The 21,203-nt window shown below is 43.3% G+C and overlaps 1 protein-coding gene across 2 annotated transcripts in view; it reads left to right on the top strand.

Annotated features, from left to right (window-relative positions):
• ADIPOR2 (adiponectin receptor 2) overlaps window positions 1-21,203 on the top strand; it is a 73,359-nt gene that overhangs the window by 10,423 nt on the left and 41,733 nt on the right. The window contains exon 1 of one of the 2 annotated variants that reach the window (XM_014609169.3): window positions 13,504-13,525. The exons of the other annotated variant lie outside the window; for it this stretch is intronic. The gene's annotated coding sequence lies outside the window, so the exon portion shown is untranslated. Of the gene's footprint in view, window positions 1-13,503; window positions 13,526-21,203 lie in introns of those variants that run through there. 2 annotated transcript variants of the gene reach the window in all.

Consider the following 21,203-nt stretch of genomic DNA (forward strand, 5'->3'; position numbering starts at 1 on the left):
AGAATTGCTCTTATTTTCCTGTAGCCAAAAATGAGTGAGGGTGTGGCATTTTCCAATGAATTCCTTGAGTCTACTGAAGTTGAGAGCCACTGGTCTAGAATGTGACAGAGTCCAGGCTCATCTGGTGGATGCTATGGAGAAAAGACTATTTACATTAGAATATCACTCATCCCTCTAATGTGACTAGCAACTCCATCTGTGGGTTTGAAGATACAAAGCTTTTGTGGCCCATATTTCAAGTTTCAAAACAGATTTGACTAGGAGTGTGACTGGTACTAGTACCAGTGGTTTTATATTTATATATGTTTATTTTTATATCTATATAGAGCTAGAGATAGCTATAGATATCATTAGTAATTCTAGGAAAGAGTTTTTCTTTGCAAATATTTCTGCATATTTAAAACATTTTCCCCCCTTTTTAGTAGACCCAGTGTGTTGTGATTTGAAGTCACTGTGTAATGAACAAACGCATAGAGTGTGTATTCAATTTTTAAACTAAATGCTCAGTGTAATGAAACTAATGATACAGGTCTCACTAACATGAGCACAAACTTCCTGTGTTGTTATTTTAGGTTGCATGAGGACATGCCTTACTAATTAAAAATGAACAATATGGAAATAAGGGTGGAATATCTTGCGTTTGTTAATGTTTCCACGTGGGTAGCATGCAAGAAACCCGGGCAACTTGTTCTTGCCTTTTTCAGACTTTGAATTGGTAGCAACCTTAAGCAAATGTAGCTGTCACCAGATTAATTTAATGCACTTTGTAGACTTTTAAGATGGGGTTGATACATTTAATTGGGTACACAAGCAAAACCACTTCCTAATCCTCATTCCTGCTGAAACACCTCTATTTTAGCATGTATTCCTGTAACTTAAGGATAATTGTACTTAAGTTACATGTGCTACTGGATGCTTATTTCTTGTGTAAACTTTAGTTTGTGTGTAGGAACTTGAAAACAGCCTTATGTAATCATATCATACCCCTTATTTGAGGGTTCAGCCCGGGATGCATTCTAGACTTACATATCCCTAGTTTAGATCTGAAACTTATAGAAGTAATTTCTCTTTCTGTATAAAAGGACTTAACTTTCTGGGAAAGGCTTGATTAAGGAAATGTTTTCTAGATGGTAGTAGCAAACCAACAAATTAGGAATTGTGACTTCTAAGCTTTAAGAGAAGGATGGGTTAGTGTTTAGGATAACAGCATATACAATCTAACTGAAAAGAAGTGGGGCAGAATAACTTTAATTGGAGTTTGTCATATCAGAGTCCTGAATTCTGTTATAGGCTGTTCCTGTAGAGGTTGCAAAAGGAGTTCCACTTTAAACTGAATGACATCTCATGCTAGCTTTTCTTGTAAGTTGGTTTTGGTGGGTAATAGTGGAAAATGTAAAACCATAAGATTTTGGTGGGTAATAGTAGAGAATGTAAAAAGTCAGTAAAGTGAGATTTTTTTTTTTTTTTTAAACTTATTTCTTCAGTTCAAGGAATGTGCTATATACTGGTGACTCATTTTTTGTGTGTGTGTGTGTGTGTGGTTGTTTTTTTTTCCAGCTAGGAGGCTGTGGCACCCTGGGATGCCACAAGATCTTTTTAAGGGTGTTTCAAGCTTCGGTTGCTAGGCGTGGACAGTTTTATATGTAGTTGCAAAATTAAACCCAGACGTGGTCTGTCTTCAGTTCTTTGTAATAAAAGAATAGCTCTCTTATAGATTTCATAGATTTTCATAGGTCCCTTCCGACCCTAAAAATCTATTAGATCATCGAGTCTGACCCCCTGCCCTGGGCAGGAAAGAGTGCTGGGGTCAGATGACCCCAGCCAGGTGTTTGTCCAGTCTCCTCTTAAATATCTCCAGGGTAGGGGACAGCACCACCTGCCATGGAAGCATATTCCATATTTTGGCAACCCTCACTGTAAAGAGTTTTTTCCTGATGCCCAGTCTAAATTTGCTCTCCCTCAGTTTGTGGCCATTGTTTCTAGTTACCTTGATGGGAATCCTGGTAAACATCATATCCCGTATTTCCTACTGTCCCCCTGCCCCGATGAGTTTTTAGACAGCCACAAGATAACCTCTCAGCTTTTTCTTGCAGAGACTGAAAAGATTCAGTTCCCTCAATCAGTCCTCATAGGGTGTTTTTCTGTAGGCCCTTAACCAGACGGGTGGCCCACCTCTGAACCCTTTCCAGGTTATCTACAACCCTTCTGAAGTGCGGCACCCAAAACTGGACACAGTAGTCTAGCTGTGGCCTGACCAGTGCCGCAGAGGAGAAGTATTACTTCCCTAGACCTGTTTGTGATGCTCCTACTTATGCAAGAAAGAGTGCGATTAGCCTTACTTATTACCTCATCACATGTTTGTACACTAAAGAAGAGTGAAGCTAAGGCATTTTCCAGGGGGTTCCCTGAGTCTTAGTAAGTTTAAGAACCACTGCTATAGACTGTAGGTGCATTTGGTTGGTGGTAGGAGGTTGGGGTGTTCCTTTCACACTTCTAGTAGTACCTTCACCTCGAGCAGCTGTGTTGCAACATCAACCATTTCTATTTGACAGCTTGGGTCAGCACATGTTTAAGTTGTGGAGAAAAGTTAAAAATTGCAACACAAACACCCATGCATAACTGGCTTTACTGCCTATATTTTGTATTGTATTTAATCTGCATGTAAAACGTGGCAAAATATTGCAAAGGGTTTTAATTTTTTTGCAAAAGGTGTCATAAAAAGGTGAGACAGTTCAGTGAAGCCTAAACTGTCTTTCAGAATGATTCCATTAAGTTGATAGTTTTTTTTGGTATTCAGTTTATACATAGTTTCTTGGCATTCTGATATTTTATAAACATAGATATAACATTCATGTTTCACTGAACACTCTTCCTGTATCTTAAGTGTTCATCAGTACTAGATTTTAAATATAATCTTGTTTTTCCCAAGTGGATTGATTTCTTAATAATCTAACGAACAGTTCCCATCGGAAAAACAAAATGTGGACTAGTACTAGTTGGTACTCTCATAAGTATGAAATCTATTCTTTTTACAGTATATGATACCTAAAAAGCACAGCTGCTTGATATCTTGAGTCTCACTATTGCTTCAGATTTAGTTTCCTTAGCGTACAACTGTTTGTCTGTATATGTAGGTTAAACTGTCTAACAGCTAGACCAGCCTTATTTGTCACTGAGGACTTTGCCTTTACTTTAATATTTCATGCAAAACAAGGTAGGTGGGTATAACTTGGCTGCATTTATCATCTGAAGTTTTTAGGGTCAGCAAACAGCCTTGATTACCAAAAGCATGTACCTCAATACTGCCCTGTTGCTGCTTTAAAATGTTCCTAAGATCTGGTAAGGGCTGCATGCTACCTTTTCTTGGTAATGCACTCTTGCATTATCCCTTTCCAAAAAATCTAAAAAGGATACATGGGTGTCATTAAGGGTTCCTGTGCAGCTTCAGATTGTGCTTTTTCAGTTTTCTTCAGTTTATGGCCTACCTCTGATCACCATGGCAGTGGTTGCTTTTCTGTCTCCCCCACATGTATTCCTTGAATAGCCTATATCAGGAGATGCCAACCTGCAGCACATGTGCTACAAATGGCATGGGCAGCATCTGTGTGTGGCAAACAACAGACTGAGTAGATGGGCAACACAACAACAGATATGGGAGGGAGGCAAAAACAGAGTACCAATCAAGCAGGGAGCACAGGGCAGGAAATGGAAAGCAAAGTAGCCAATTTGGTGGAGGAAGGGGATGGGAGTGTGGCACTCAGGGAACACGTGGACCTAATTTGTGGCATGTCTACAAAAAAAGGTTGGCCTCCACTTTTTTTGTTTTAGGAAGGCAGACCCTTTTTTGTCTTAGGAATGCTCTTGTCAGAGCATTTAAATGCTTTCTTCCACTGTGAGAGAAGAACTAGTAAATGATCAAATACCCACAAAGTCTTCTTGAAATATCTTCTATAACATTGTTCCCATGAGCAGTAGATTAGAACTGCCAGACAGGCAGGTTAGATGCTGATACATGACTGCAGTGGCATGTCATGCTAATATGAGAAGCAAAACTGCAGCCATCATTAACTTAAAATAACATGGCTACAGGTATTCACCATGGTACTCTCTTATCATTTATCCTCTGATGTTGTTGGGTTCCATCTTGTGTTGGATTTGGAATAGCATACTTCTTGTTCTTGTTCTTTTTCTTTCACCTTCTACTTTTAATGGCTGTGCATGTTTCTTCATGCTTATACTTCATTTTTTCCCCCTAAATCTGCAATATGTAATTTATAAAAAGCATAAAACATTAATTCTATTTAGTAAAGCTAATTAATCTGATCACTTCTTTGCAGATGATACTGTGAAATTGCCAAAGCTCTGTGTAAACAGCAAGAAAACCTTTGTTAAACAGGTTGTGTTTAAACAGTGTGCGTGCATGTGTGTACACAAGGCTTAAACTTGTGATCTAGTTCATAAAACCGGTGTCTTTCATCTTTGGTGTCTTTTTTGGTTTCAGTTATCTGTATTGTCTCCATACTCAGTCCTGTGCCTCCAGACATCCTGTGTCATGTGTTCTATCTAAGGTTGGATTCAAATTACATGTGGTTTAGTATAGCTAGATAGAGATGGTGTGTTCTGAGTACTTTAATTGTGATGTATGTCAGTTTGTATCATGTTTTCTGTGAGGATCTGATCTCCATATCTTGTCTAAGCAATAAGATATTTAATGTTTATACCTGTTCTTGGCATGTGCATTTTGTAAATTAAGTTACTTATTGTGATGTAAAGAGTCCTAGCTGGTGTGTTGCTTGGGATTCTGAATATTGAGTTGGACTGGGTGAGGTTTCTGTGCAGCTGTTCTTTCTCAATACTTAATAGCAACTCTTTCTTAGTGAATTAGAAGAGATGGCTCAATACAAGGCCTGTCCACACTGCTGCTACTGCTCTGATGCCTGAAGGTCACACCCGAAGCATGAACAATATGCTCTTCTGCATTCTAGTGGCTTGTAATAGTCTGCTATGAACACACACTGTAGCGGTGTTGCATTTAACCCTGGTTCTTTTTACAGATGAGTAAATTGAGGCAAAGGGAAGTCATGCGATTAGATAAATCTCTTAAACTAGAGCAGTGAATCTTAACAAGGATGCCATGGCATTGTGGGATGGTGTGAGATCCTTTTAGGGGTGCTATGAAGTGCCATACAATATTAGTAATGTGTGCAAATGCCTACACATGATTCATAAGATAAATCCAGAAATTTCATAATGGAATCCATAGTGTCAAAAACATTCTGAGTTCTTTGCAACAGAAAAATTAATTTGTTTTCCCATAGTCAAAAAACAGTGATTCTCAACATCTAGACTTGGAATTTGTGTGTTCCAGTAGTTTCGTGTGGCCCATCTTAATAATAGTCTCTTTCTGTGCTGCAAATATGATTTTCCCCTTCCCCCCTGCCCAACCTCCACCCTGGCAAAATCAGTGTATCAGATTTCAGATTTAATTTCATACATCACTACTAAAATTATTAAGCTGCATATATTACACTGAACATTTCCCTTCTTTACTAACTAAACATGGTGCTAGTTCAGCGTTCTCTGCTTACTTGTATTAAATGAAATACAAGCTTCTAAAAGAGTAGGAAAATGTAGTTCCCAGCCCTGTACTAGGGGATCAGAATAATAGCTGTTCTGAGGGAGGGGGAAAAAAACCCAGCCAGATGCATCTCACTGCAGCTTGAACATTTTGAGAAGAAAAATGTATTTATGACTTAATGAAAGTACTGTATGAACTAGTAAGGTGCACGCATAACTGTTTGGATCCTTGTGCTCAGCACTTCCTGTCTACTTGGGAGGCAGAATCAGGTAGAGTTTCCCATGGGTCAGTCCTGGGTCTGGTATCGTTTAAAGTCTTTTGCTAATGATTTGGAGGATGGGATTGAGAACGAGTTTAGCAGATTTTGTGAATGACATCAAATTGGGTGGAGTTACAGATCCTCTGGAGGACAGGGCTACAGTCCAGAACTACCTGGATAAACGGGAGAAAAGGTTATTGTTGAATTCAGTCTGTTGTGGTTTCTGACAAATGCCAAGTCCTGCATTTTAGGATGGAAAAAAATACATGCATAAATATCAAATCAAGGGAAATAATTCTTCTGCCCTTTGGCACTGGGGAGGCCTAACCTGAAATACTGCGTCCAGTTTTGTGCCCCTTGCTTCAAGAAACATGTGGACAGTTTGGAAAGAGTTCAGTGGAGAGTGGCAAAAGTTATTAAAAACCTGGGAAGCATGACTTAACCCTAGTTCTATTCAGCCTTTCCTTGTTATTTAGTATGGAGAAGACGACTGGGAAGATTTGATAAATAAGTCTTCAAATACCTTAAGGGCAATTTTATGAAGGGGATGGAGATCTTTATTTTCTGTGCCTTTGGGGAACATGGTTAGGAACCATGGCCCCAAGTTGAAGCAGAGAAAGCTTAGGCTGAGGAACTTTCTGATTTGGGAGATGGTTAATCATTGGAACAGGCAAATGAGAGAGGTGGACAGACTAGACAAACATTTCAATGATCCTGCCTTGAGCAGGGGTGGGAGCTGACTAGGCGACTCCTCTGGTACCTTCTAGCCCTACGCTTCTGTGATCCTAAATTGTAAACCCATGTATTTAACAACTTTTAAGGACCGTAAGTAGATTGTCTTGATTTGAACAGCTCTTCAGTTCACATACGCATAATGTTAATTTAATCTGTTCCCCTGCATATTGTAAATTACTGTATTTATTATGCAAACCCAAGGTGACTTCAAATTTTAAGATGCCCCTCCACTCAAATTGTAGACATGGAAAATTTTATAAATGTGTTATAATTTCCTGTGTCTAATTAATGGAGGATCGTCTTAAATTTGTTCCTCCCCACCACCGCAGTGAGCAGTGGCTGGGAGCTGGGGGGAGCAAGCAGTGGGGAAGTCAGGTGGCTTGCCTCTTCCCACCCCCCCACCCCTGCTGCCGCCTCTTATCTCTCTATTGCAGCTGTGGCTGGGGCTGCCTTCAGGTCCAGTCCAGCCATGCAACAGCTGCAACACGGAGATAAGTAATGGCAGGTGGGTAGCAGAGGTTGTTGGTGGTGGGGTGTGGGGCAGTGGTTGCAGCTCCTACTCTGACCCTGGCCTTGATGTTAAAATCAGTGTCACAGCCCCCCTACCCTCCTCTCCCACCTCCAAGTTTTAATCGAATCTAAGACAAGGGATTTTTTTCCCATGCTGAATGGAGAAGAAAGCCTTGTCTAGGATTCTGATAAATATGGTAACACCTGCTCCACAGTCTTGTGAGCTAGCTATGTAGTAACTTATCTACCTCTGCTGTGAAATTCAGTAGCTACTCAACACTGTATAGCGTATCCCATACAGAATTATTCACCTTCTTTCAGTGTATTTGGTTGAAGTTGCAAAGGAAATTTAAGACGATGAAATTTTAATTACTTAAGCTGGAATTTGGCTAGGCTGTATTTGAGTGTTGGAGAAAAGAAGTTTTAATATGTGACTGTTCTGACATACTGAGCTTCTCTAGTTGGAGAATAACTCTAAGAAGGATTACATTATTCTGAGAGGTACTCAAAAAAATCTGAGAAATCCTGTTGTTTCTTTTTTTCCAAGTCTGTGCTCTCAGTTCACTTGGTCTTGTGTAAAACTGTTGAAATCCAAGTTTGTTTCCATGACTCGTTACATTTATTCAGTAAACATAAATGGTTTTTCTTCTAGCTGCCAGGCCTATAACCTTAAATTGCAGTCTGAAACTGTTTTTTATTTCTTTTTTAGGCATTGCAGCTAGCAATAATCTTCTCTTGGAATAGCAAAGTCTAATGTAGGAGCCTTATGGCTAGCTTGCAGGTGGTAGGGTTATCTCAGTGGATCAGTTTGTTACAGATTGTTTTCAGATTTGTTTTCGTGAAAACAGTCTCCTAAACAATTACTAAATGTTGCTGGTCTCACAGGAGGAAAAATATAACTAAAACATAATGTGCATCAGTTAATATATTCTTTCTAATGTATTTGTCATTGTGGAGACCACTTGTTCTGATAAGCAAATATTCAATATCCATTCTGCTGCCGCCGCCACCCCCCCCCCCAAAAAAAAATAAAAAAATCATGACCAACCCAAAATACCTAGTTAGGGAAAAGCTGATGTGGGGAATGGCCTTATATTGCGTTCTCAGTTTAAATATGAGCTTCAGTGAACAAATTGTAGAAAATTGGCTCCAGAATTAAAGTAGTCTTACTTGAAACCCCTTATGCTAATGTATTCTGTTCATATTGGGTGGGTAACTGTTTAGACTCCCACATGGATCTTGGTTGCTTTGGTATAACGTCCTGTCTCCAGGATATGGCAAGCATAGTTTATTCTAAATCCACTTGGGGTGAAAGCTTGAATAAAAAAGCATTCTGTCACTAACCACTTGCTCGCAGTAGCAGCAGTGGCATGACAGAAGCTGTAACACAAGGCCAAGAACTTTAACTCTGGGATTATAGTAAGAAAATGGATTGTGATTTAGTTTTATTCTGGGTGATGATATGAACTTCTGCAGTTTCACCTAAAACATTTTAGCTGTTTGAAATGTTGCCTTTGACAGTTTCAACAGAGATCTTCTGGATTCTGTAACCATCAGACTCCACAATATAGTTCAGATTTAGGAACATCTTGCACTTTATTTTTGCCCTGGTCAGAGCTCTAATTCAGAGGAAACAAAGCCTGGTTAAATGTGTCTTTAAAGGAGGACAGTAGGTGTGACAGTACAGTCAAAACATCGTTACTTCATTTCTACAATAAAAAAATCTTTATGGAGACAGAGAGAGAGAGAGACAGAGAGAGAGACAAGCAGGGGAAGGCAATTATTTGGGCCAAGGGGCTGCATAGGGAGTTTTGATGAGCTGTTGCAGGCCACTCCTCTTTTTTCCCCCCCCCCGCCCCCCTCCAAAACTCCCTATAGGGCTTTGGGTTTGTGGGGAGCAGTGTTAGGGAGCAAGACAGGTGTGATCTGCTCCCTGTATGCCCTTCCCTGTGGAGGGGTGGCAAGGGGTGTATGGGGTTGTGTGAAGGGGCATGTGAACATGTGGGGGGGATGCCTAGGAGCCAGTTGGGGGGGAGAGGGGAAGGTGGGGTACACATACAGCAGAGCTTGCCCAGTTGGTGCCTGCCCTGCAGTGTTCCATTTGCAGCTTTTCCCGGTGTGACAGGAGGCGAGGGGGGCAGAGAAGCACCCAGTCAGCTGTAGCTGCCCCAGAAGCTGCGCTCTGGCTGAGGACAGTGGGGTTGTTGTGTTCCTCTCCAGCTCCTGCCCCTTCCATGCCGCTCTGGGTGGGTGGGTGGTAAGCTTCAGCCAGGAGGCCCAGCAAATGGAGCTCTAGCTCCTGGCTACCTTCCATCTGCTCCAACTGCCCAGTGCAATGAACAGCCCCCGAGGATGGGTGAAGCAGGTAGTTGAATGGAAGCTGGAGCCAGATCTCGATGTGGTGGAGCAGGAGGTGCCTGGCTGTAGCTCCCCCCACACCCACCTGGAGTAGCGCAGCACGGCAGGACTGTAGGAGTCACAGCTGGAAACAAGGGGAGCAGAACAGCCTCGCTGATCCTGGCCAGCTTCCATTGGGGCTGGTCCTAGTGTGGCTGCAGCTGGTTGGGTGCTGCTTTGTTTCCCTTGTCTCCAGTGGCTGCTGCTCCTCCTGTTACTGCCCCTTTTGCGCCCTTCCATGCAGGCAGGGTTTCAGCCAAGCTGTTCCTGCTGCAGGTGAGGGGAGCAAAGGAACATCCAGCTGGGTGCAGCTACACAGGGAATAGCCCTGCCAGAATCTGAGTGCTGGCTGGGGTTGGTGGCATAGTGGTGTCAGCTGCCCTGGTGGGAGCGAGTGGGACTCACCCCCATGTGGAGTGCCACAGACTGGATCTAGCCAGTTGGAGGGCCAGTTCTGACTGCATTTTGCCCGCCCCTGATATAGAGCCTCTATTCTAGTTACGTTTGCTTATTCTAAACTATATTTTGCAAGTTCTTTGATAAGCTTTTGAATGTAGACAAGCTCTGGATTTAAAACTAGTATTAGAAAATTCTTCAACAGAAAAAGTAGGGCCCATTTAATCTGCAAAATTTCAATACAAGGACTTTGTTCTGCTGGCATCTTCACAGTGTAACTTTTTGGAATGTCCTCTAAAAGATTATTGTAGTTCTGTAGAACAAAACAGACCTGCTGTGTGACCCAATACCACTTTCAAAGTTGGAATTCTAACGAGTCTCTAGAATGGGAATTTAGACTTGATGCATTGTCTAATAGTCAGCAAGGACAGGCAACCCATTTTCAAAGTGGTGGGTTTTGTAGTCTTCAGTATAGCAAACTTTGCAGCTTTTAAAATAGGTACTCGACTTTTGTTCAGCTTTGGAGAGCAGTCAAGCCTATAATTATTGGCTTGGGGATAAGCTTTTCTTGCTGAAAACCGTATGACTTCTAATCAGACACCACCATCTGAGTGTTTTTGGACAGTTCTTTTGATCTAGTTTCTAGGATCCTTAGATTCAAGCACGCTTTCCTCCTCCCCCCCAGAAATCTATAAATTACATTTCTGGTGCAGACAGGCTTTTACTTGGCTGTATCTGAGCACCTTGATTCTTGGCTTTCATTTCTGAGACATTCCAACAATTTCAGTCTCACTTGTTTTAGCCTTAGTATGCTAAATAGGCAGAGAAGCCTGAAAGAAAAAAAACTATTTTTTGTGAAGCTTTTGTTGAGAGAGAGAAAAGATCCCTAGGATCACTGAGGAGTGCTTACTTACCCTGAGTGCTCAGCTGCAAGTGTTTTATGCCCTATTTACATTTGACCCTCTCAGCTAGATTTCCTCATCAAATAGATATCTGGCATGCAGGGTTAGTGACTACTTTCTACTTAATACTTTATGGAGGCTCTAGTCCCTTTCTCTTGAATAAGATAACTACATTTCTTATTAGAGAAGCCCTGCAACTTGCAGTTCTGTGCAGAAATAACTGCAAAGGAGCTGAGCTAGTGCAGGTGGAGAAAAATAATACATTTGGATTTACTCTTCTTTTCAGGTTTATTAGGAACAAATGAATAAAAGAAAGATAATACTGCAAGGGGGATCTCAAGTACTTCACAAAATCCTTTAGCCCACCATATCCTTGAATTAGAAGATATGAAGTAAGAGAAATGAGTGCCTGACCTCCCTGCTTCTCACACAAAGCCATGGTTGTTTTTTTTAAATACTTGAGCATAGTAGTCAATATGTTTCTTTGGCATCTAGTAGTAATAATAATATAAAAAACCCTCTCAACAACAAATCCACAAGTGCAAAGCATTTTTCAATCTAAGAACAATTTTTCTCATAAGAATGTATTTATTAGTCTGTTAACTCTGCTTTTTTTCATAGTTGCTTTCCTGTTCCTCTCAAACCAGCAGTAGGAGAGACTTGTCATTTTGTGTTCTGGGTTGCGCATTTGAGTTGAGGTAATTAGCCCTGTTAGTCTGATGCTAAGCAGAAAACAGAGCAGGTTGGCGCCTCATAAATAGGGGTCAGCAACATGACTAGTGGGCTGGTTCCAGCCTGCAGGACCTTTGGATCTGGCCTGCAGACTTTAGTGGCATTCACCAGCATGGGATGGATGCCGGGTGCAGGCCCTCTTCCTGTGCCACTGTAGGGACTAATGCTAGCCTTCAACCTGGAGTTCAGTTATTTTGACCTGCAGTAGGAAAAGGTTGCCTACCCTTGTTTCAGACTTAATTTGTTCAGTGGCATAAGCTTTTATAGGCAGCAGCCTGTTTTGCCAGGTGTTATGTATTGTACAGAGCAGGGGTACTAATGGCTGAGTTATTGAAGCAGCTTTGCCTTATGACTCACAAGGCGTGTCAGATTATTTGCAGTAACTTTGGAATACATCTTCTCATGTGCCTTTATTGTTTTGAAAAGGAGCATGTAAAGTAAACACTTTAGATATAGGGGTGTAGGTTGTAGCCATGTTGGTCTAAGGACATAGGCAGACAGAGTTCTTTGGCTGAATCTGATATCTTTTATTAGACCAACTTAAGTAGTTGGAAAACAACTATTAAGCAAGCTTTTGGGTTCAGACACCCTTTGTCAGGCTAAGGAAGTTTCAGCAGTTGGTGCGTGCTCTTCCTGGATGGAATGAAAAGTAAAGAAGCCAGTGGCTGGGCTGGTATGCATACAAGACGGGTAGTCAGTGAAAATGTAGATTGAGTGAGAAACAGGCTGGGGAGGGGGGGAAGAGAGAGAAGGGGGATGAATTGTGGAGAGATACCTGGGGAGTCAGATGTCAGGCAGGTTATAATGTGTCATAAATCCAATGTCTATATTTAGTCCATGATTTCTAGTATCCAGGAGGTTGTGCATACCAGGCTTGCTTAAGTGGACCATGTCGCATGCAAGTTTTGAGAATTTCAGTTGAATTTAATTTCTTGGATGTCATTAGCTGCAGAGAATCTTTAATGCACTGAACAGATTAAACTGATTTAAATTGACATAAGTTATTTTGAGTCTACAGTAAATCAGAAGCAACTGTCCACAGGCATAAAATTCTTTCCACCAAAGTACTTATTGGTTCTAAAGCTCAATGAAACGTGTGTGACAAAACTAACTGTTCCAGAGCTCATTACTTGAGACAATAAAACTTGAAAGAGTAAATGGAGGATCCCAGAGAGATTGTGCAATATGGGAGTTTGTGCAAGGAATGAAATGCTCACAAGGAAATAAACAGAAGTAGGTAGCATCCAAAGCGGACCAAGCTTTCTTTGCCAACACTACAGTGAGTGTGACAGTAGGTCCTGAATAAAGCTTAGTTGCACTGTTTCTCTTTTGATATTTTGATCTAACATAGGCAGGAAGCCTGGTTCTTTGAGGTGTTGATTATCCCAGCTTGTGTTGATCTGAAATTTGTGATTTAAGGCTAGTACTGTTAGTAGGGACTTGGCCATTCTGGTATAAAGGTGGCATAGCTTATTCCTTTACAGGAAAGGGAATGTATTCTACTAGCATATAGAAGTTGTAATGCATTTGTATACTAGTACACATAAAGGGTTGTATTGGCCTCTAGCCATCTTGATAAGAAAAGCAAAGCACCCCTAACAGGAATATTTGCAGCAGCACAAAACCTATATAAATTAGACCCTAGCTACTGTGGGTTTGAAATAGTATGCAAAAGGTTGTTCAGCTGCTTTTTGAACAACTTTTGCTTCCCCCTGGTAACTCTCTTCTCACCCCCTTGGTGCTTTGCCAAGTGTGCCAATCCTAAATCCTCTGTTCAAAGTAGCACTAGTTCAGTTTCCTCAGCGCAGTGGAGTAAACTGTTGCCTGCATGACTTTTGAACCATTCTTTTGTGCAATTAGAAACCACAGATGATAGCATGAGTTAATGCCATAATCACTCTGTCTATATATAGATGCCATCACGGAACTGTTAGTACTTCAGAAGGGGGAGTAGGGAGCCAAGATACATTGACGCTGAAGGCAGTGGAGCTTTGGTAGCAGAACTGTCACCTAGAGGTACAGTACAAACTCTGCAACTTACTTACCTTGTTACTTTTGCTGTAGTTCCTCCTCAACTAGGCAACTTTTTTATTGAAGTACTTCAATATTAGAAATGATCTTCAGAACTTCAGTGGGGAGGGAAAGAGATTCATCCACAGTAAATGTCTTATGGCAATTGAGTACAGCTCATTTTCTAATACTTTATTGCTAGTGTGGATGGGACCTAATGTTCTATACCTGATGGTAGACTAGAAGCTCCCAGCAGTTCTGGAGTTGGTGGGCTTTCCTGTAACTACTAGATTGCAGGTGAACTTGCAGGGTGGGTAGGCACAAGACGTTATGTGCCTTGCCGTGAATTCTTCTTGTTAGAAGATGGTGAGATAAATGACTGATTCTGTGTAGGATTAACTTTTGGGCGTGTCTGCTTTGGAACCTTCTCTCTTCTCTCCTATTTATGATGTTACTGCTTCTATTTTGCATATAATAGTAATTAGAGGTGCACCCGATACATTGGTGCAATATCAGATCAGTACCAATATAAAGAAATTTGGCTGTATCAGAAATCGTCCCAATGGGGCCGATTAATTTGGCCAATAAATGCTCGTGTGTACATGCAGCCACAGCGCAGCACACAGGCAGCGAGGAGCAGAGAAGCCGGCAGTGTGGAGAGCTGCCTCCAGCTGGTAAGTAGTTTGTGATGGAAGCAGGGGGACAGATGAAAGCAGGGGGCGGGGGCAGGGGCAGGTGCTGTCCAGCCAGGGGGGGAGGGGGTTGGGGTCCTGCTGCTGCTTCTGCTTGTACCCTGGAAGGGTACAGGGGGGTTGGGGCATGTGCCCCTAGATCTGCACAGGGTGGGCAGGCTGGACTTGGGGTGGGGGCTACAGAGGTGTCTGCAGCCACCCCAAATTTCAACAGTGGGGCATGGGGCTACAGCCTGGTCGGACCAGCACTAAGCAGAAGCTGCCTTCACGGCCGAGTGGGTGGGACCTGGTGCAAGAGGGGAGTGCTGTGCTGCCATGGCTGTCAAGGTGAGGTGCCCTCTGCCTTCCTGGCAGCAGCGGGGGTGCAGGCATAACTTTACACTGCTGCCAGGAGTCCTGTGCCAGCTGCACTGCCATGGGCATCAAGGTGAGATGCTGTGGTGGCATCATGAAGTTGTGCTCCCCCCCCACACTGTTGCCAGGTGTACAGGGGGTTCCTCACCTTGACAGCCGTGGTGGTGTGGTGCTCCTGGTGGCATCAGCACCAAGCTTCTCCACACCACTCTGCCCTCCTGTACTGGGTCTTGCCTGCTGGGCTGCGGAGGTGGCTTCTGCCCAATGCCAGTCCAGCCAGCCTACAGTCCTGTGCCTCGCTTGGGCACAAATCTTGGGGGGGCACATGCCCTCCCATTCCCCCCATGCATTGTCTATGTCCCCCCTCCCCCCATAGACTTACCTGCATGGAGCTGCTCTCCACCACTCTGCCTGTCTATGTTGCCAAGCACTTGCATGTGTTTGCACACCCATGCACTTGGTCCCCTGCCTCTGATCTCCCTCATCCCGCTCCCCCCAGCCTTAAGCAGCCTGTGGTTTCCTGGGTTTTTCTCCTTTAAAGGGGGAAATCCATGGTTTTCTCTTTTAAAGGGGAAATGGAAAACCTGGATCCCTGCTTGTCACTATTCAGTGACTTCCCCCCAAATCCCAATAACAATTCCTTCCACACTAAATCTATACTTCCTTGTCACTGCAAAATAGGTGACCAAAGCCTAACTCAGAATCCTGTGAGAGTAAATGCCTGAGCCAGTTAGCATAATTCAAACTAACTGTGATCATTATCAGACAAAAGGTGTGGTAGATTGGCACCTTATATACCGACTGAATCAGAGATGTATATCATAGCATTTTATAAGCAGAGGACTTATGTCCTCAGATTAAAGGTTATACTGTACATCTCTGATTTAGTCTACAAGGTGCAAATCTATCCTGCCTTCTGCCTGACTTCAGATGAACCTGACTAACTATCTCTCTCTTTTCTAGTCAAGTGCTACCCCTAGAGTATTTCTGTCAAGCCTTATTCTACTGTACCGGTAACACGGCTTTCTTCTGTCCAGATGAAATACAAAAATATGTAAGGTGGTGAAAGGGGAAATATGGCTACTCTATCATTTAATCTAAAGCAGTGCTTCTCAAACTACCTGATGTGGTGGACCGGTAATTTTTTTCCAGTGGGCCAGGGACCGGTGCCTGGTTCAGCTGGTGGCAGCAACTGCGTGTAACAGTGCTACGCAAATGTGCGACCGGCTGTTTCTTTCTCTTTCCTCACCTTGCACGACACGACGTCACCTGGAGTGTTGGAATGTACAAACTGTGGTGCTATGATATATCAATGTTATGCTTCTGAAAATATATTTCTTTCTTTCCTGGCAACTCGCTGCGGACCGATGACCGGTGGCTCGTGGAATTGCACTGGTCCGTGGACCACCACTTTGAGAAGCACTGATCTAGAGGACTGTTACTAGGACCTCTTCCAGGAAGAGCTTATGAAACTGAAGTGACACAGGCCAAGATTCCTGTAGTGTCCTTTCAGGCAAGGCTGGAGCCTTTTTGAGTTTGTGCAGTGAGGTTGGCTGACTTGCTGGGATAGTCTTAGACTGTCTAGATGCTTAAATTGGTGACTCTGGGTATTGACCCTTAAAGCATTAATTTGGTGTATTTTCAATTTCCTTTAAATTAAAATTGGCTTATAGTTTGTGCTACAGTGCTTAGATTTAATGTATTTCATCTTGAATTCTTGACAACAAAGTTATCAGTTGACCTCTTGTTCACCCAGAACAGCTCTGTCCTCCACAGTCTTAGGGCAGACACCAGCAGAAAGCCCTCTTATTGTTATAGCTCTCACTGTGAGGAGCTGGTTAAATAGTACTGGCAAATTGTGCTTGTTTTTTCCTGATTAAAAGCTGCTGCATCTTCCGTAGCGAGGGCTGGCAGTATGGCTATTCCAATGTATTTATACTGGCAAGCCCTCTTACAAATGGGCAAGGCCATAAAAGATGGGTTTGTGACCAATGGAGGTCTGGACTTGCTTACATAAACACCATAGCCATATACCCCACATGGTTAATGAATAAAAATAATTATCATCTATGCCTGTAAGATTTTCTTTGTGAAACTGGTTGTCACTAACTGGTTTAGAGATGCTTAAGCTTTTATAGGCAATAGCCTACTTCGGGACTGTCCAAGTCTCAACCTGCAAGAGATTAAGTTGCAGTCCCTGGGATCCCATCTGACTGCTGTTTTGTCCCCTTTCCTCTTCCACATTGCTCTGGCTGAAGAAGCAGCCAGGGGCTGCCACTCCCTCATCCTTCACTGTCCGAGGGGGCAGGGAGGTGCAGCCTACAGAGCTGGGGGAGCCCACAGCCCAGAGTGATGCCATAGGATATCCTCTGGCTGGGGAGCTTAGGGGTGAAGTGGGGCACGCAGTGCAGTAGGGACAGCAATGTAGGAGAGAGATGACATGTGTGGCTCCAGCTGCTTAGAAGCTGGACAGTCCTCATCTATGATGCTGTCACCCACAAAAGCTTATGCCTCTCTGAATCATTTAGTCTATAAGATGCTACCCTACCCTGCCTTCTGCCTGACTTGGAATTAACATGGATACATACCTTTCTAGTTGTCACTGGTTATTCAAAACGCTATGGAAAAGGCAATGTTATTAGTACTGAGCTTTCATCTTACCCTAGAGCAGTGTTTCCCAAACTTTTGATACCTGGGACACTTCTGGATTAAGATTGATAGCACTTCTCACTCATACAACCAGGAAGGGGGTGGTTGCGTGAATGCATGGGGGTGCCACCTTTCAGATCAGATAAGTAGTGCCAGGTTAGTCTGTAGGCTGCATCTGGTCCATGAACCCAATGCTGTTGTCTGGAGCCTGGGAATTTGGCGGTGGCGGAGCGGTAGCAGTGTTAAATGCCACTGCTTCCCCCACCACGAGATTTCTAGACCATGGGGAGCCCTACCAGTCAGGTAACATGGCTCCACAGCTGAATCTAATATTGATTTAAAGCACCATTTTTTTTTTTTTTTTTTTGTGGGACACTTCTGCCGCTCTTGCTGCAGACTAATGTGCTGCGGCTCACGCTTTGGGAATCACTGTCCTAAGTCTTCTGAGGCCTGGACTATAGCACTGGGACTGAGAACTCAAACTTTAATTCTTTATTTATTGCTCCTGAAAAGCCTGTACTGAGGCTGCTCTGTAATAAAAGAAATAAATATTACATTTATCATGCAGTTTGCAACATGGACAGGAGAGTAAGTGCTCTAAGCAGACGGACCTTGGGCACAAGGTTAAGCCAGCTAGTTAAGTTCCCATTGGCAGTACAATTTGCAATAGTGTTGTAGCAATGTAATTGGGTCTTGTAAAAAAGGAGGTGTTTGTAATGTAGATAGGCCCTTGTTTTCCCCCTTTCTTTGGATCTGAATACTCAGAATGTGCTTGATTTGTTTCTCTCTGTAGCCTGCTGTACAAGACCTCAGCTTGCAGTGACCAGTGACAGTTCACAGGTTACAAAGGCAGCTCTTTGGCCCCATTGACCCTCTGCAGGAGGCTGTTATCTTTGTTTTGTAGATCTCTCTCTCTCTCTCTCTCTCTCTCTCTCTGGGGGAATTTAGCATCTCCCTAATGAGGAAGAAGAGATGCACTTATTTTCATCTGTTTCAGGTTGTGAAATTCTTTTCAAGCCATCTTTAGCAATTGGGCCCATTTTTTCCATGATATATATGGATATGGGAAAAAAAACCAAACCTGTCTGTCCATCTCTTTACCCAGCACCTCCCACTGGAATCTTTTTGTTTTGTTTTGTTTTTTTCATATATACTGTGTATATATATTATAATCTAAAGATTTTAAAGAGTTATATAATAATTTTTTATAATTTCAGACTTTAAAAGATTTGTGAAGCCTTATCTGCTTGCTCCTTCCCTCCCCTACCACCTCCTGGTTTTTCTGGGGAGTGTCTGGAGGCCTTGAAGTTGCAAGTATCTTTTAAATATACTTTCTTTCTCTAAATTAACCTAGCCTTTTTCCTTGTTAACCATCAAAACAATAAAAGAAGGAATTTCTGGACTGTTCCAATTTTTGTGTGCTCAGCTTTTTTTACTCTCAGATTATACTCTAGGATACTATTGTTTCATTAGTTATTCAGTTGCTTGAAAGAGCTGATGGAATCCCTGCCAAAATCTTCAATAAGCGGGGAGAGGAGCTTGCGTCACAGCTCCATGCCCTCATCTTAAGCATCTGAAATGATGAAGAAATCCCAGATTGCCTCATGATCATGACAGTCTTCAAGCAAGGAGACGAGTCCGACTGTGGAAATTACAGAGGGATCCCCTTACTGTTCACCATAGGAAAGATCATAGCAAGGACCCTCCTGAGCTATCTCCTTTCACTTTCTGAAGATCTCCAGGAATCTCAGTGTGAGTTTAGGACATCAACAGGCACAGCTGACATGATCTTTACTGCTTGGCAACTGCCGGAAAAATGCCAGGAACAATATACACCTTTCTATGGGTACTGACAGACACGGGGGAGGGGGGAGAACCCCCCAAAACAACACTTTTACTGGAAAAGGAATTGCTTCAGTTTGCACCCTGCTCCCCAGTGTCCGTATGGCTTCCATGCTTCAGCAAGGCTTTTTTGGCGTTTTTATTTAATAGCTGATTCAATCAGCTATTAGATAAGTGCCAAAAAAGCCCCACTGAAGTGTATAAGCTATACAGACAGTGGATGAACTGGATCAAACTGACATGATTTGTCTTCTGAAATTGCTCTATGCTTGGTGTGGGGGCATACTGAGCTGAAAGTATAGTGCTGGTGGACTTTTTTTTTTCTCCTCGTGTCTAGGCACCCCACATGGCCTTCTTTGACCTCACGAAAGCCTTTGACTCTGTGAGCCAAGAAGTGCAATAGAGGATCCTTATGTAATATGGTTGCCCACCGAAATTCATCACCCTTCTTTGCTTGCTTCGTGATGGTTTGCAAGTGGTGGTTCTCAATAATGGATCAATCCCTTTGAGGTTAAGGTGGCCGCATCATTGCTCCAACTCTCAGTATTCCTTACCGCCGTGCTACATCTGAGTATCAACAAGCTTCCAGTTGGAGCGGACCTAAACTACCAAATGAATGGCTAGCTGTTTAACCTTGACAGACTGAGCCAAAATTCCAAAATGAACACGGGCTGCCAATGTGAGCTCGCCGTCAAGAAGGCTAACCGCACCTTGTCGTGCATCCACAGATCACAAGCAGGTCCAAGGAGGTGATCCTCCCCCTCTGTGCGATGCTGGTCAGGCCACAGTTGGAGTACTGCATCCAGTTCTGGGCACTGCACTTTAGGAGGGATGTGGCCAGCATTGAGAGGGTCCAGAGGAGGGCCACTCACATGATCCGGGGACAGCAGGGCAGACCCTATGAGGAGAGGCTACGGCACCTGAACCTGTTCAGCCTTCACAAGAGAAGGCTGAGGGGGGACCTGGTGGCCGTCTATAAACTTACCAGGGGGGACCAGCAGGGAATGGGAGAGACCCTTTTCACCCGAGCACTTCCTGGAGTAATAAGGAATAACGGCCATAGGTTGCTTGAGAGTAGGTTCAGGCTGGACATTAGAAGGCACTACTTCAGTCAGGGCGGATAGGATCTCAAACCAACTTCCAAGGGAAGTGGTGCTGGCTCCTTCCTTGGGGGTCTTTAAGAGGAGGCTTGACGTTTACCTAGCTGGGGTCATATGAGCCCAGTATTCTCTCCTGCCCAGGGCAGGGGGTTGGACTTGAAGATCTACTTAAGTCCCTTCTCACCCTACATCTATGAATCTATGAAAATGCAGACCACCCCAATCTCATTCATTGAGCCTTCAGTATGCCGATAATGGTGTAGTGCAGCGATCACCAGTCAGTTGATCTCAATCAACTGGCTGATTGTGGGAGCCTCTAACAGTCTATCTCAGTCTGTCAGAGGCTCCACGATCGGGAGCAGCAGGATGCACGTGCCTGGGCTGAGCCACACTCCCTGCCACCTGGGCCGGGCTGGGTGATTGGGGTCAGAGTCTGGGAGGCAGGGGCCAGCAGGGTAGGGTGGGGGTGGTAGATTCGGGGGTGCCCTTTACTTACAAAAAGTGATCTTCACCATAAGGTTGGAGACCACTGGTGTAGTGTGTGCTCTCTCAGAAGCAGACCTTCAGGCAATTGTCAACATCTCTACCAAGGCATGCAAAAAACCCCAAAAAACAGGGGAAAAAAAAATGGGACTGACACTAAACATTTAGAAGGCTAAGGTCTTCTATCAACAAGCTCATAATGAGCAGACTCCAGCCCTGGTAATTTAGATTCATAGTGAGACTAGAGAACAATGAGTATTTTCTGAACCTCAGAAGTCATCTCTTGCAGAAGGCTGACATCAGCAAAGAAATCTGACATCACTTCAAATGTACAAGTGCAGCCTTCGGACACCTGAGGAAATGGGTGTTCAAAGATCATGACTGCAGATCCGAAACCAAGCTCATGGTTTATCAAGCAGTCATGATCCTCCCTTACTTTTATGGAGCTGAGGCATGGATAATGTAAAAGAAACGCCTCATGTTGTTGGAGAAGTACCATCAACACTGCCTCTGGAAGATCCTTTGAATCCAGTGAGTGTATAGATATAGCAACATTAGTGTTCT

Source organism: Alligator mississippiensis, chromosome 4, assembly GCF_030867095.1.
Source record: "Alligator mississippiensis isolate rAllMis1 chromosome 4, rAllMis1, whole genome shotgun sequence".
NCBI classification, from domain to species: domain Eukaryota; kingdom Metazoa; phylum Chordata; order Crocodylia; family Alligatoridae; genus Alligator; species Alligator mississippiensis.